This window comes from Ursus americanus, chromosome 3, assembly GCF_024610735.1.
Source record: "Ursus americanus isolate L20-20 chromosome 3, mUrsAme1.1.p, whole genome shotgun sequence".
NCBI classification, from domain to species: domain Eukaryota; kingdom Metazoa; phylum Chordata; class Mammalia; order Carnivora; family Ursidae; genus Ursus; species Ursus americanus.
In genome coordinates, this window is record NC_142129.1 from 17,669,705 (window position 1) to 17,684,899 (window position 15,195).

Below are 15,195 nucleotides of genomic sequence, written 5' to 3' on the forward strand. Positions count from 1 at the left end.
GTATGTTGAGGAAACAAATATTTGTGATTTTCTAGTCGCAGGAATCATTAACGTCTTATGTCCTCTGAATGAGGAGGATTCAGAATCTTATTCATCTATGAAACAACTTATTTTTGTGTAGACCTGTATTATGTCAATGTTTAAATAAATTTATAGTCTAAGGTACTGAGTCTCATTCTGATATGGTAATCTTCACATTTTGGGTTATATTTGGTTATGGCCTGTCAGAAAATGGTATGATTAATAAAAACAATAATTTTGGGGTTGTACTCTATCCTGAATGTTCCTTAAGTTTGATGTGTTAGGATCTTGTAATTTTTTTTTAATTTGATAAGTTTAATTTTTATAAAATCAATTCATTTAAAGTAAATAGCTATAATTAATTTAGGTGTGTTGATTTTCTTTTTTTAAAAACTTATTCCAAAGTTAAATTTGTTTAAAGTGATATTCTAAATGTCTGGTTGTTACTTGTTATAGTCTAGCATTTAGCACTAAGGTAATATAAGGGCCGTTTTTCAAATATAGCTAATAATAACTATATACATTGTTGTCAGGTCAGTTTCTTCAACTACTTATTCTTGTATTTAAATTCTTGAAGTCCTTGTTAAATTATTCACTTTGATGGTAAAGATTATTTAAAAGGCTATCAAGATTTGTTTATATACACACCCTCATATGCACATGTACATACACGTGTATATAAATATATATATAAGAGGCCACAAAGCAAAACATAAAATTACTGTATAGTAAACTATGTGAAATTTGTTTATATCAAAGCTAAGAATTAAAGCTAAGTCCGAAAGAAATCTTTTCGAAATGATAAACTTTGACCCTTTCCGTTGATTTTTTTGTACCTACTCCTTTCTACTCCTCGATGTTTATTTTATTATGAACCATATTCTATTACTTACCTCATTGGTTGCTAGCTCAGTAGTGCTTCATATAAGAATGGGGTTATTGTAGTAAAAAATTATTTCAGATGCTTTTAACGTTTATATACATCACTGTTTTCATTAAAAATGTCATTCTAATTAAAACCATATTCTGGGTTTATAGCCCCTAGAGAATTCAGACCAGAAATTTAAAATTTAGATTATCTCTTTGAGATAATGTTTTTTATTTCTCAAATACAAAAGTAATATGTTTCTACTTAAGAAAATTTGAAAAATATATAAAAGCATACGGAAGAAAGTAAATATTGTATGTGATCTCAATACTCAAGACATTTTCCCTGAAAATGATTTGATGTGTTTCCTGCAGTGTGTATTTCTTTGTAGTCCTTTTCCTTCTTGTGAATGTATATATACCAAAATACATTGGTTTGTTATGTTTCAAAGCTTAATACTCATTATTATGAATATTTTCCTTTGTCATGAAAACATAATTTTTTATGGCTGCATGGTATTTCATTATACATGAGCATTTGAAATTTATTAAAGCAACCTCCTGATGGTGTATATTATTTTCATTTTGGTGCTCTTATTTATGACACTGTGATGAACATTTTTTCATATAAACATTTTGGTTATAGCTTTGATGCTCTTTGAAGTAGAACTGCTGAGTCAAAGATGATGAGTACCTATTTCCTTGAATTGAATATTTTTTCTGCACATTTTCCAATTTGATAAAAAAAGCTGTCTCATTTTAATTTGTATCTGATTAATAGAGTGAATGAACTTCTTATAGATTGTGAATCGTATCTGTTTGTTATGTTTTATTGATGTATTTAAGTGTTGTATGTGCATTATATAGAACTCACTTTTCCCAATTAGTTGACCATTCTATTTGTGTTTCAAAGTACTTGAATTTATAAATCAATTTTGGAAGAATTTCTGTTCTGCAATATAACATTGAGTTTTCTTAGCCATTAGTATGGTATATCTCTCCAAGTCTTTTGTGTCTCTTAGAAAAGAATTTGTTGGTGTGTTTTTCCTGCTTTATTGTATTGCATCTCCCACCACCACCTCTTCCTATTTGAGAATTTCGAGGCTAAAAATTAAAGACCAGTGTTAGAAAGTGGTGCTCTCAGGCATCCTTGTCTCATTCTTTATAGGGCTATCTCCCTATTTTATAAGACTGTCTCCAGTGTTTTATTCGCTTGTAAATGTGATTTTGACCATTTATTTGCGATAATGACAATACCCTGTTATTGTTAATTTGTTGAGTTTTTTTCTTTAGATTGAAAGTGAAAATTGACATTTACTAAATGTCCTTTTGGCGTTTATAACAAGTAGTTTTTCTTCATCTTATTTTTTTGTGATCAGTTATTATTAGATTTACTAATATATTATTGACTTTGCCTTCATATAAAGTACAGTCAGAGCACATTTATAACTATTTCAGTATCAGGAGGGGAATGTCTAGATACCACGGAGTAAAAAGGAAGAGAAAGGGAGATTTAAAACAACGTACTCATTTAATAACTGCCCAAAGCCAGTGTTACTGAACCCTCAGCTAGGACCAGAATGAATTTTGACATGGTTACCTGTGCTTTGCATAAGTCCACAATATAGGGAGGTTTCTTTGGGGATGGAGAAGGGTTATTTTTTGTTGGTTTAATTCAGGTCCCCCAAATTTAAGGACAGTTGATGGCCCAAGGTACAGACAGTTCTTGTTTTGGCAAGCTCCTGTAGCTTGTTTTCTTTCCATGCCAACCCCTGCAAAAGATTAAGTTCAACTGACTGTCAGTACTACTGAAGGTCTGCTTTGGTCTCCATTTCCACATTTTCACTATACAGGGTATAGTGGTGGGGATGAATTTGTAGATAATTTCCTTCTTCCCATAGGGAAGACTTGTCAAGTTAGAAAGATGAACAGTATGACTCTTTCCATGGTCCTACCCAGGAGATACGTTTTTCTTATTCAGGATAAGTTGAGAATTAAGCTTTCTAGGGAAAAAAGAAAAAGAATGGTTTCTTTCTGTCTCTTCTCATCATTCACATGTAGTGAATAGCAGTTCTACAAGAATTGCAGGAAAACAAAACCTGGAACCTTATGAATTGACACTAAACCTAAAATGTAGTTTCCTCTTATTTCTAATTAAGCCAGAGCACAAATATTAAAGAGTATCATATCTACTGAATCCTCACTGAACCCTGACATGGTCCTGATACACATATATAAGTGAAGTTTCTGTAGTGTGTCTTATACCTGTTTTACTTAAATGAACAATAAATTATAAGAGGGAATATGTCATTTGTTCTCACCACCCCCCATTATGATGCATTCCAGAGTATGTCAGTTAGATGGAGTATAGATGTGCTACTTTTCTATATTAATGTTACTTTGAAATGATGAATACAAATGATGAGATAAGGCATGAAGTAGTGATGCTTAAGGACTGGCTGTTTTAAGTTTGGGACTTTGAAATACCTTCATTTAGGTTGAGACACTGTGCCCCACCTGAAAACTGTGAAAGGAATAGTAGCTAGATGGGCTGCTGTGCCCAGGGACAGTGCAGAGGCCTACATAAGAATTTGGGGAGCAAATTACTGGGTATATAGATCACTCAAGGTAAGTGGTTATGACTTGATATTGTAGCTTAGACAAGCCACCATTGAAGGAGTGTGGGGATGTTCACCTTCAAACTTAGGTGAGAAGAGGGTTGGTGTCTTTTGTGCGCCTTCAGTCTCAGCTGTCCGGTGTGGTACATATCATTGTTACCTTACTACTTACTGGCAAGGAAAACTGGGCCTGGCAAGTCTCAGAGAGTTTAAATAATTCACCAGTGTCCTACACAAATAAGTGACAGATCAGATTCTGACCAAAGTTTCTGTCATTTTGATGCCCAGGCTCATTCTCCCACTCTGCCACTGCTCTGTCTAGAAAAGGTAAAATTCTTAAGAGACTTTTAACATGAATCAGAAACTCTAACCTGAATCAAACTAATTGACTTAAGGAAGACTGTGTCGCAAGTAATATGTAGTTTGACCTTGAAGATCTCGGGTCTGTAAGGCTTATTATCTCAGGATAAATTGGATATACTATACACCCAAGGAGTTAATGGTATTTTAAGCAAAAGCTTATTCTTAAACCACGGTTTGGTGGCAGTAGAGGAAAAGCTAAAGAAAGGAAAATGGCTATAGGAATTTGTCAGTTTTTATTACATCAAAGGAGAATGCATGTCTTTTTAAAAACATGGCTTATCTATATTGAAAATCAGGTATAAGCTTTGATAGACTGCGGGCATAGTCAGAGTGCCTTATTTATTCAGCAGAATGGTAGTGTTCCCTGCATGAATCTTGTTTTCCTACCCCGACATCATTTGGTCAGGTATGATTTAGAAAAGGTACAGTCCAGAGACTTGTTGAAAATAGTCTCGCATAGAGCTTGTTAAATCATGAATAGGCTTTGGCACATCTGTGAACTCTCTGAAATTTATCAGACAGTGTGTGTGTGTGTGTGTGTGTGTGTGTGTGTGTGTGTGTACATTTTTCTGGAGAGAGGACCCATGACCTAATAATAATTATAGATTACACTAGTGTGTGCTGGTACTTACAGATAGAGGTGATTTCAGCAGTGATTCTCAAACTATGGACAGGTGCCATGAGAGGTGGCCTACATTTTTTTAAAAAAATGGATCCCCAAAAAGGCAATTCCCCCTTTTATAATAGATAAATGGTTTGTAGTTCCCTTTTTTTTTAACATGAAACTCAGAGCTACTTATTAGTAAACTAAGTAGATGAATTAGTAAGATTTACGAAAATTGGGTGTGTATATTAAAATTAGTGAGCTAAAAGATTTTTCTGACCTTTTTTCTCAGAGTCTTTTTTCTTATTTCTCTTAAGAAATTTTATTCCCATTCTGTATTTGGAAATACAAAGTTACTGCACATGTGCACATACATACTGGAAAACTAGTAAGCGAGTTCTGGTGTCCTATTCCACCTACGTAGAATATTTTCAAAAAAGTTAGAGAGCCACTGGTATTTTTTTTTTTCCAGAGGGTGGGGTATAATGAGTGTGGGGGGATGGATAGTTAAATGAGCAATTGTGTGTTTAAATTCTATTTAAGTATATAGTATCTTTTAAAAGATTAACCTTTATTACTGAAATACAAAATTAAAATGAATAGATGGAGACAGTTTTACTGGCTGCTTTTGAAAGCTGGCCATAGCCTGTATGTTCAGGATGGTGGATGTTTATCTTTCAACTTTAATATTAAGAATAATTGAAAAAAAAAAGAATAATTGAATTTTTTTTTTTACTAGTAATCAAAACATTTATTTTCACTCATGCTCAGTACATCCTGGAATTATTGAGAAAATTCCAGTTAAAAATCATACTTGCCAAACTATAATCAGTTCAGATTATTGACACATTTTTTTCTTACCATGTTAATAGCTCATTGTGCCACATTATGTAAAAGGTGGCCATATTTTAGTAGTAAAGTAATACTTGAAATGTTAATGTATATTTGAAGCCTGTATCAAATAAACTGTAAAGGCAAGCTACCTGTCTGTAACTTAAATTTGTCCGTTGCAGTAGCAAAAGTTGACTCAGTTATTTAAGACGGGCAAGCACGAAAAATTAAAATGAATTCTTCTAAATGAATATGGAGTATTTAATTTAGGAGCAGTGTGAATATGTATTTGTATATACAGTAACATGTCAGTGAAATTTGGAAATGTCCATTATATTGACTTTAAATTATACCTTACTTCTGAAATGCAACCATAATTAGCACAGTCATGGAGACTTTGTCTTTTCAGTGTGACGAACATGAGAACTAGACCTTCTCAGTATTTTTTCTGTCCCGCTCCCAGTCTGGAAAGTGGTCTTTTCTTTGATTTTTCTCCTATGTAACTACTTGTTTTATGTTGCAAATTTTAGAAAGCCGCCAAGAGACTCTTTTCAGGAATTTGGTGGCATCTCCACCGAGAAGTAGAAAGAAGTCAAATCTGAACACTGTCTTTGGGGCAAGTTAGAAGCTAGCATCTGAAGATCCAAACAGGTGTAGTGGTGTCACACTGCCTACTTGCAGATACTTGTAGATCGTAGTTTCTTTATCTGTAAAACCTTTTGAATTTGATATTAATGATTCCTTCTAGCTTTATAATCCAGTAACAGTGTTCCTCTTCACTTGCACTAGTGTAGTAATATCAGATATCAGGTGTTGCAGTTTAGACTAAATGAATCAGCATCTCCAGAAACAGATTCTGAATACACACTCTATATTTTTATATTTCAAAAAAATAAATAACACATTTTTTTTAACGCCCCATAGCACTGGATTCCAAATTTCGGGTTAGTTGAAAAATATTTACTCCTGAGAAATCTGTAATCTCACTATAGATTTCAGAACTATTTAGGACTAGAACTTTAAAAAAAACTCAGTAAGACTATTTATATGAAGATGTTACATGTTTACAAATTTTCATTTACAGATATTTACACACACAGCATTGCCTTCTGGAAATACCTTGATTGTGTTATGACACCCACCTACCTTTTAGAACTGCTTAGTCCCTAACACTTGAGTCCAGTGCTTTTCAGTCAGTTGTGTGGTATTTAAAGACGTTAGGTGTTTTGATTTCTCTTTCTCTCAGCATTATTACTGGGCAACGATGATTCCAAGGCTAACAATACCATTCCTTCAGTTCTTGGACCAAATGAACTCTTGAGTGTGCCTGCTGCAGCCAGGACCCTGAGTGCTTGTTGCTACAGCAGAACTTGTGAAAATTCTATTGGGACTGTCAGGCCTTTCCTCAGGGCCCTACCCAGTTGGCTGAGATGATGTTTAATCTCTCTAATTCTGATTCAGGCTCAGAGGGCTCAGTCGGAGCAAGGAGAGGCAGACCTCAAAGTACCTGTGGAGAGCCAGCAGCAGGAGATTGAATCCTGGAACCTGGAATTAAGTGCTAAGATGGAGAAGCTGGTGAAATCCATCAGCCAACTGAAAGACCACAAGGATGTCTTCTACCTCTGATAGAAGACGCAGCCCCAGTGAGGATGTCCTCTTTAGACCTCCATGAGACCAGACATTAGCAGCTTCTGGAGGAAACCCCATGAATTGGACAAAAAGAAAAGGGAGGTTCTGGATGCCTTTAAAGCACTGCTAAGCCAATTACCTATCCCAATCAAGCTACTGCCAGAGTTGGAGGCATAGAAAGTCAAGCAGCAAAATGCCTGCATTGGAGCCCACCTGGACCACAGATGGAACAGTTGGAGAAGTTTTCACAGCTGGAGGAAAGCTGTTGTTTTTCATCTGTATTAGGTGCTGGAGGAGCTGAAGGGACTGAGTCACCTGGTTAGCTATCAGGATGACTCTCTAACCAAAGAGGTGAACCTGCTGAAGATCCTGTTTACAGAGTTGCTGAAGTGTCTACTTCACAAAGCCTTTGTGGTAGAAACCCAGCCTTGCATGCCCCAAACTCCCCACCAGCCCTTCATCTTCAAGAGTGGGAAGAAGTTTACTGTCCTACAAGGCTGCTGATGAGATTCCAGGAAGGCAGTGGGTCACTGACTACTGAAGTCCCCATTGACAGGAATCCTCAGTTATAAGGTCTCCAGAAGTTCAGCATTCTGACTTCAAACAAGAAAACTTTGACCCCTGAGAAGGGGCAGAGTCAGGGTTTAATGTGTAATTTTGGCTACCTAACTCTGGTAGAACAACATTCAGTTGGCTCCAGAAGGGGCAGCGTTAGGGGCTGCTGAGAGTGACAGGGGAACTGCACATTATCAGCATCATGGTTGGATACACCTACCAGGGTCTGAAGCAAGAGCCGAAAACAGATACCCTTTGTGTGATTATTTCTAACATGAAGCTACTCAATTGCTTGGGCCTTGGTTCTCTGGTTCAGTCTGCTCAGCTTAAACCTTCAGAATCAGCAGTCTTTTCTAGCACCCCGCCCAAAGCCCTCTTGGAGCTTGCTGGGCCCTGCTCTCAGTTGGCAGTTCTCCTCCTGGTTTGGCCGAGACCTTGACCTGGAGCAGCTGAGCATGCTGAGGGACAAGCTGGGCAGAACTCTAGGATCGAGGGTATATTGTCCTGGGCTGACTTCACTAAGCAAGAGAGCACCACCGCCTCCCCATGCAAGCTACCATTCTGGACATCATTGCACAAAAATCTGTACCTGGTACATGACCACCTGAGGAATCTGTGGAGTGATGGCCATATCATGGGCTTTGTGAGCTGGAGCCAGGAGCACTAGCTGCTGAAGAAGACCCATCTCTGCTGCCTTCCTACTACATTTCAGTGAGTCATTGGAAGGGGGCATTACCTGCTCCAGTGTGGAACATGAGGACAGTGATGAGGTGATTTACTCTGTGCCGCCCAACAGCAGGGAGGTACTGCCATCACTCCTGCTAACCGAACTCATCCAGCACGACCAACTGCTTACTGAGGGAGAACATACATGAGAATATGCTGTACTTCCTCCACCCCTGGATCCCCTGGAGTGAGGCTTTTGGGTATTACCACCAGCAGAAAGTTAATCCCCAGGAACAGAGGAAATACCTGAAACATAAGCTCCTTGTGCTGTCTGTAGACGGGTGGATGAGTGGCAACAACCACTGGAGCTTAAGCTGGAGCCAGAATTGGTTTCATTAGAGCTGGAGCCCGGATGGCATAAGGGCCAGTCAGAGCTAGGCCTGGAGTTAGAGCCACTGCTTGAGGCAGGACTGGATCTGGGGCCAGCACTGGAGTCCACACTAGGCACAGTGGCACAAAGAGTGCCTGAGCCAATCCTGGGACCAGAACTGAAGCTGGAGCCTATTCTAGAGCCATTCCCAGGGAACCCCAGGAGACAACTACCGTTGCTCTATGATATGCTTCTAGTGTAATTTGAGATGCAAATGAAAGTGGGGCCCCTGTGCATTTTGGTGTTTCCTGCTTGTGTTAGAGAAACAGACTTCTTCAGAAAGAGGCCTTTCTGAATCGAAGTGGCTAATAAACTTTGTGCTGACTTAGAAAAGAAAAGAAAACCTGTAGATTTTTTGTTTACTTGTTTTTAAATAAAAAAGCCCTGTGCAGTTTATTTTAGTGTACCCGATCTTCTTTTATCTGATATCATGAGGACTTGGCAGTTCTTGACCAGAGAATAGTCCATTTCATGGAGTAGGTGTCTTTCTTCCTTATAAATATGGTATTTATTAAAGTTTATTTTACTTTCTTAACCTTCTTGGCGTGATAATGGGTTGGTGGATGTTGAATATAAAACAGCAAATACTTAATATGGCTATAACTTAAGCAGACAGAGAGCTTGATGAGGAAGGAAGTTCAACACCTAGTACTAGGGAAGTTGTGAGAACTCGGACTTGTTAGTGGTAGCTTTGATATAAGTGTTACCTGTCCAGCCATTAGAGATCCAAGGAGTTCACATTTATTGGAACTGGAATTTGTAAATATATTTTTCTTTCTCCTGAAATTATACAGGCATTTGCAGGGATTCTCCCATCTGTATTTTCTTTGCACTGATAAAGTTGCACTTACAATGGCAGCTTTAACTATAATTGACTTTTTGCAGCCCACATAGGAAATAAAAACAATTTCTAGTTGTATCATTATTCTTAAAGCTTTTCATTTATTATTCCTTGAATAGTTAATTTTAAGGTAAATTGAAGAATATATTAAAATTGAGTGGAACATAAGCTTACTGATACTTTGTTCCAATCCTGGTTTTTTTAGCAGCTGTCTTTGGTTTGATGACACTGATCTAGAAATTTTTAAGCATCTTCGGTAAACCTTTCCCTTGTAAAGCATCAAATGCTATCAGTCAGTAGTTATGAAACCTCAATTGGCATGGTGGACTAGATGATATAAGTTGTTCTCATTAGTTGCAATCCAGAAACAACATCAAGATTTATTCTGAATGCAGTATTTTGATATATTGCCCTTTACATTAGAGACTAACCTTACCTATATTGAAAATTACTATTTAGTGCTCGTTAGTGGTGGTGGCTGAAAACCTGAACTGAGATGAAGACACTGCAATTCTTCCTTTGTACTGTCTTGCTTTCATCCTTTTGTTTCCATTATTTCTGTTTCCCCTACCTTTAAGCCTTTGTTCTCATAAGAATAGTGCAAGTTTGGGGACTAAGGTGGAGTAGTTAGCACCAAGATTCTGTCTCCCCACCTGGACAACAATTGCACTGGGAGAATCTGTCTGATGTAGCTATTTTGGAACTCTGAAATCTGTTGAAGGCTTGCAAATTCCATAGAAAGACTTGGGTTAATTTTGGTCAGTTTCAGCTCTTAGGCCAAAGCAGCTATCTATCCTCTACCCCCAGTCATGTGGCAGGCAGCAGTGTACATATTCCTGGAGCAGACTGCATTAGCTTGCAGGAGCGAGGGTGGGCAAACAGACCCTGTCTTTCTTATATTGAGGATCTTTACTCTAATTGCTGATTACTGCTTCTGATCACAGAGGTGCAGACAAAGAAGCAGGCAACCATTGTTGCAAGCCCCTCCTCCTCTGGCTGAAATGATACCAGGGGACTTAAAGGACTAGTGCCCTTCCCCTCTTTTCCCCTTTCAGTTTGTCCTTTTTCTCCTTGGGTAGTAGATATTAAAGACTAGGACATTCAAAAACAACTGCATATATGGGGAAATGTAGGGTTTGTGCATGGCCAGAAAAAGGCTCAGAAAAGACCTAAGAAGACTTTAAATTTATACCTAGGGTTGATCTTTTGCACAGAGACAGCCTGCAAAAAAGTAAACAACACAAAAAGCAAACAGTTTAAGGGGGAGAACCTGATTTCTAGAGGTACTATGTTACTAGGCTGAAATGGCCAGTGTTCAATAAAAAATCACAGTTACGCATGTAAAAGAAACAGAAAAGCATGGCTTATTCAAAAGAAAAGAATGATCAACAGAAGCTGTCCCTGAAAAAAACCCAATGGCAGATACAGTAGACAAAGACTTTTAAAGCAACTCTTTTAAAGATTCCTAAGGAACTGAAAGAAGCTGTGGAGAAAGTACGAAAAAAAAGTATGAACAAAAGGGAAATATCGATAAAAAAGTAGGAAACCAAAAAGAAATTCTCGATCTGAGAAGTACAGTAATTTAAATGAAAAATTCACTAGAGGATTCAAAGGCAGATTTGATTAGGTAGAAGAATCTGTGAACTTGAAGAAAAGGCAATGGAAATATTATGATGAGTTTGAGGAACACAAAGAGAAAAGACTGAAGAAAAGCAAACAGAGCCTAAGGGACCTGTGGGACACCATCGAGCAGACCAGTGTATGCATTGTCAGAGTTCCAGAAGGAGAAGAGAGAGAAAGATGCAGAGAGAATATTTGGGGGGGGGGGGGAAGCTGAACACTTCCCAAATTTGATGAAAGAAATGAATATAAACATGGGACAACCTTAAGGAACTCTAATTAAAATGAACTCAAAGAGACGAACATTGACACACATGGTTTTCAATCAAAAATCATTCAAAATTTCATAATCAAAAAAAGTCAAATCAAAATTTTAGTAAAAAGCCAAAGACAAGAAGAATCTTGAAAGCAGCAGGAGTTGCTAATCATCATGTGGAAGGATTCTTCAATAAGATTATCGGCATATTTCTCATGAGAAACTATGAAGGCCAGAAGACAGTGGGCCAATATATTCAGAGTGCTAAGAGACAAAAACTGTCAACCAAGAATTCTCTATCCAGCAAAACTGTCCTTAAAGAGTGTGAGAGAAATTAAGACATTCCCACCTTAACAAAAACTGAGGGAGTTCGTGATCTCTAGATGTGCCCGCAAGAAATGCTCAAGGGAGTCCTGCAAGGTGAAATGAAAGGACACTAGTAAAGGTAAATAAATGGGCAAATATAAAAACTAGTGTGCTTGTAACAATGGTTTGTAACTATACTTTGTTTCCTACATGATTTAAGAAACCAGTACATTTAAGGTTCAATATATTAGTGTAAAAACTAAAAGGGGTTGGGATTGAACTGTAAAGGAGCAGAGTTTTTGTATGTTATTGAAATTAAGTTGATATAAATTTAGAGTATTAAAACTTTAGGATGTTAAATATAATTCCCATGATAACAAAGAAAGTAGCTCTAAGATATACACAAAAGGAGATGAGAAAGGAATTTAAACATTTCGCTAGAAAAATGTCAGCTAAACACAAAAGAAGACAGTAATGGAGGAATTTGAAGGGGGGGAAGCTATAAGGCATGTAGAAATCAAATGGCATAAAGGGCATGATCACTACCTTATCAGTAATTACTCTAAATGTAAATGAATTCAACTCTAGTCAAAAGACAAATTGGCAGAATGGATAAAGACACATGATCCAACTATATGCTATCTACAGGAGACTCACATTAGACCTAGAGACACAAACAGGTTGAAAGTGAAAGGATGAGAAAAGATAATTCATGAATATAGTACACGAGAGAGGTCAGGGGTGGCTATTCTATCAAACAAAATAGACTTTAAATCAAGAGAGACAAAGGACATTGTATATTAATACAGCAAGATGATAGAACAGTTTAAACCTTTATGCACCTAAGGCCCAAGCATCAAAATATGTGAAGCAAAAGCTCACAGATTTGAAGGGAGAGGTAGTTCTACAATAGTAGTTGAAGACTTCAGTACCCCACTCACAAGAACGGATATAATAACCAGATAGAAGATCAGTAAGGAGACAATTTATTTTTAAAAAATATTTTTAAATTAATTTATTTGCGAGAGAATGAGCACACGAGCGGGAGAAGGGGCAGAGGGACTAGGAGAAGCAGACTCCCCACTGAGAAGGGAGCCCGACTTGGGGCTCGATCCTGGGACTCCGGGATCATGACCTGAGCCAAAAGCAGACACTTAACCGACTGAGCCACCCAGGCGCCCCACTAAGGAGAGAATTTAAACAATAGAATAACTCAGCTGAATCTGACAGACACATATAGAACACTCTCTCCAACAACAGAATACACATCATTCTCAAGTTTACATGGACATTTTCCAGGATAAGATTGTATGTTAGGCCACAAATTAGGTGTCAGTAGATTTAAAAATCTAGATACCATACTGGATAAAGTTAGAAATCATTATCAAAAGGAAATCTGGAAAATTCAAAAAATTGTGGAAATTAACACTCTTAACTAATGGATTAAAGAGAAAAATCACAAGGGAAATTGGAAAATACTTAGAAATGAATGAAAATGTAAGTAAAACATCAAAACTTATGGGAAATCGCAAAGGGGATGCGAAGAGGGAAATTTAGAGCTATGAATGCTTACGTTAAAAAACGGATAAGACTCAAAGTCAATAACCTTACTTTACAACTTAAGGAAATAAAAAAATTAAAAAAAAAAAAAAAAACTAGACCCAAAGCTTGCAGAAGGAAGGAAGTAAAGATTAAAGCAGAGGAAGATGAAATAGTAGAAAAACAGTAGAGAAAAACAGTGAAACTGAAAGTTGGTTCTTTGAAAAGATCAACAAAATCGACAAACCTTCAGTTAGGTTTAGATTATGAAAAACCACAGAAAAGGCTCAAATTTTACTAAAATCAGAAATGAAAGTGGGGATATTACTGCAGATTCTACAGAAATAAAAAAAATTATAAGAGAGTACTGTGAACAGTTGTATGCCAACACACTGGATAACCTAGATGAAATGGACAAATCCCTAGAAACACAAAACCTACCAAAACTATTATGAAGAAATTGAAAAATATGAGTAGACATATAATTACTAAGGTGATCAAATCACTAATCAAAAATTTTCCAACAAAGAAAATGTGAATTCTACCAGACATTTAAAGAGGAACTAATACTAGTCTTTCTCAAACTTTTCCAAAAAATTGAGGAGGAGGGACCATTTCCTAACTCATTCTGAGGCCAGCATAACTCTGGTACCAATGCCAAAGACACCACAGACCAGTACTCCTTGTTTACATTGATGCAAAAATCTTCAAGAAAATGCTATCAAACAGAATCCAGCACATTAAAAGAGTTATAAACCATGATAAAGTGGGGGTATATTCCTGGAATGCAAGAATGGTTTAACATAAAAAAAAATTGAGCAATTTGATGTGTCATATCAACAGAATGTAGGATAAAAAACACGATACCTCAATTGATGCAGAAAAAACATTTGACAAAATTGAACACCCTTTTCATGACAAACAACCTAGGAAGGAAACTACCTCAACATAATAAAAACTGTATATGAAGAACTCACAGTGAACATCATACTCGGTGGTGAAAGACTGAAAGCTTTCCCTCTACAGTGAGGAACAAGGCAAATGACCACTTTTACCACTTCTGTTCAACACATTATTGGATGTTCCAGCCATAGCAATTAGCCAAGAAAAAGAAGAGACATCTAAATAGAAAAAGAATAAGTAATATTATCTCTTTGTAGATAGTATGGTCTTAATATGTAGACGGTCCTACGGATTCCACACACAAAATAAACAAATGGTTAAAACTGATAAATGAATTTAGTACAGGGTACAAAGTCAACACACAAATCAGTTGTATTTCTAAATGTGAACAATGAATAGTTGAAAAGGAAATTACAAAAATAATTCTGTTCACGACAGTGTCAAGAAAAATAAAATACTTAGAAATTTCTAAGCAAGGAAGTTAAAGATTTATACAATGAAAATACAAAACATTGCTGAAAGAAATTAAAAATACATAAAGGAAAACACATCCCATGTTCATGGATTGGAAGACTGTATTATTAAAATGTTGCTTTTACCCAAAGCTATCTACACAGTGCATTCCATATCAAAATCCCAGTGATTTTTTTTTTAAAGATGTACTTATTTTAGGGAGAGAGCAAACAAGCAGAAGGGGTCAAGGGAGAGAGAGAGAGAATCTCAAGCAGACTCAGTGCTGAGCACGGAGCCCAGCATGGGCCTTAATCTCACCACCCTGAGATCATGACCTGAACTGAAACCAAGAGTCAGACACTTAACCGACTGCGCTGCCCAGGTGCTCCAGTGATGGTGTTTGTTTGATGGTGGGTTTTTTTGCAGACAGACAAACCCATCCTAAAATTCATGTGGAATCTCAAAGGACCCCCGAATAGCCAAAATAATCTTGAAAAAAAAAGAACTGGAGGGCCCACAGCTCCTAATTTCTAAGCATAACTGCAAATCTGCAGTAATGTAAACAGCATGGGATTGCCATGAAGACAGATACATATTCCAGTAGAGTAGAAAAGAGAACCCAGAAATAAACCATCACATATAGGGTCAAATGATTTTTAACAAAGGTACCAAGACCCTTTTCCCCTGTGGGGG

At 37.0% G+C, this 15,195-nt stretch overlaps 1 protein-coding gene and 1 pseudogene across 7 annotated transcripts in view; both read left to right on the forward strand.

Moving 5' to 3' along the window:
• Nucleotides 1–15,195, forward strand: part of CNOT4 (CCR4-NOT transcription complex subunit 4) — a 137,956-nt gene that overhangs the window by 82,572 nt on the left and 40,189 nt on the right. The gene's annotated exons all lie outside the window — the stretch shown is intronic.
• Nucleotides 183–13,262, forward strand: LOC148110346 (signal transducer and activator of transcription 2 pseudogene; annotated as a pseudogene).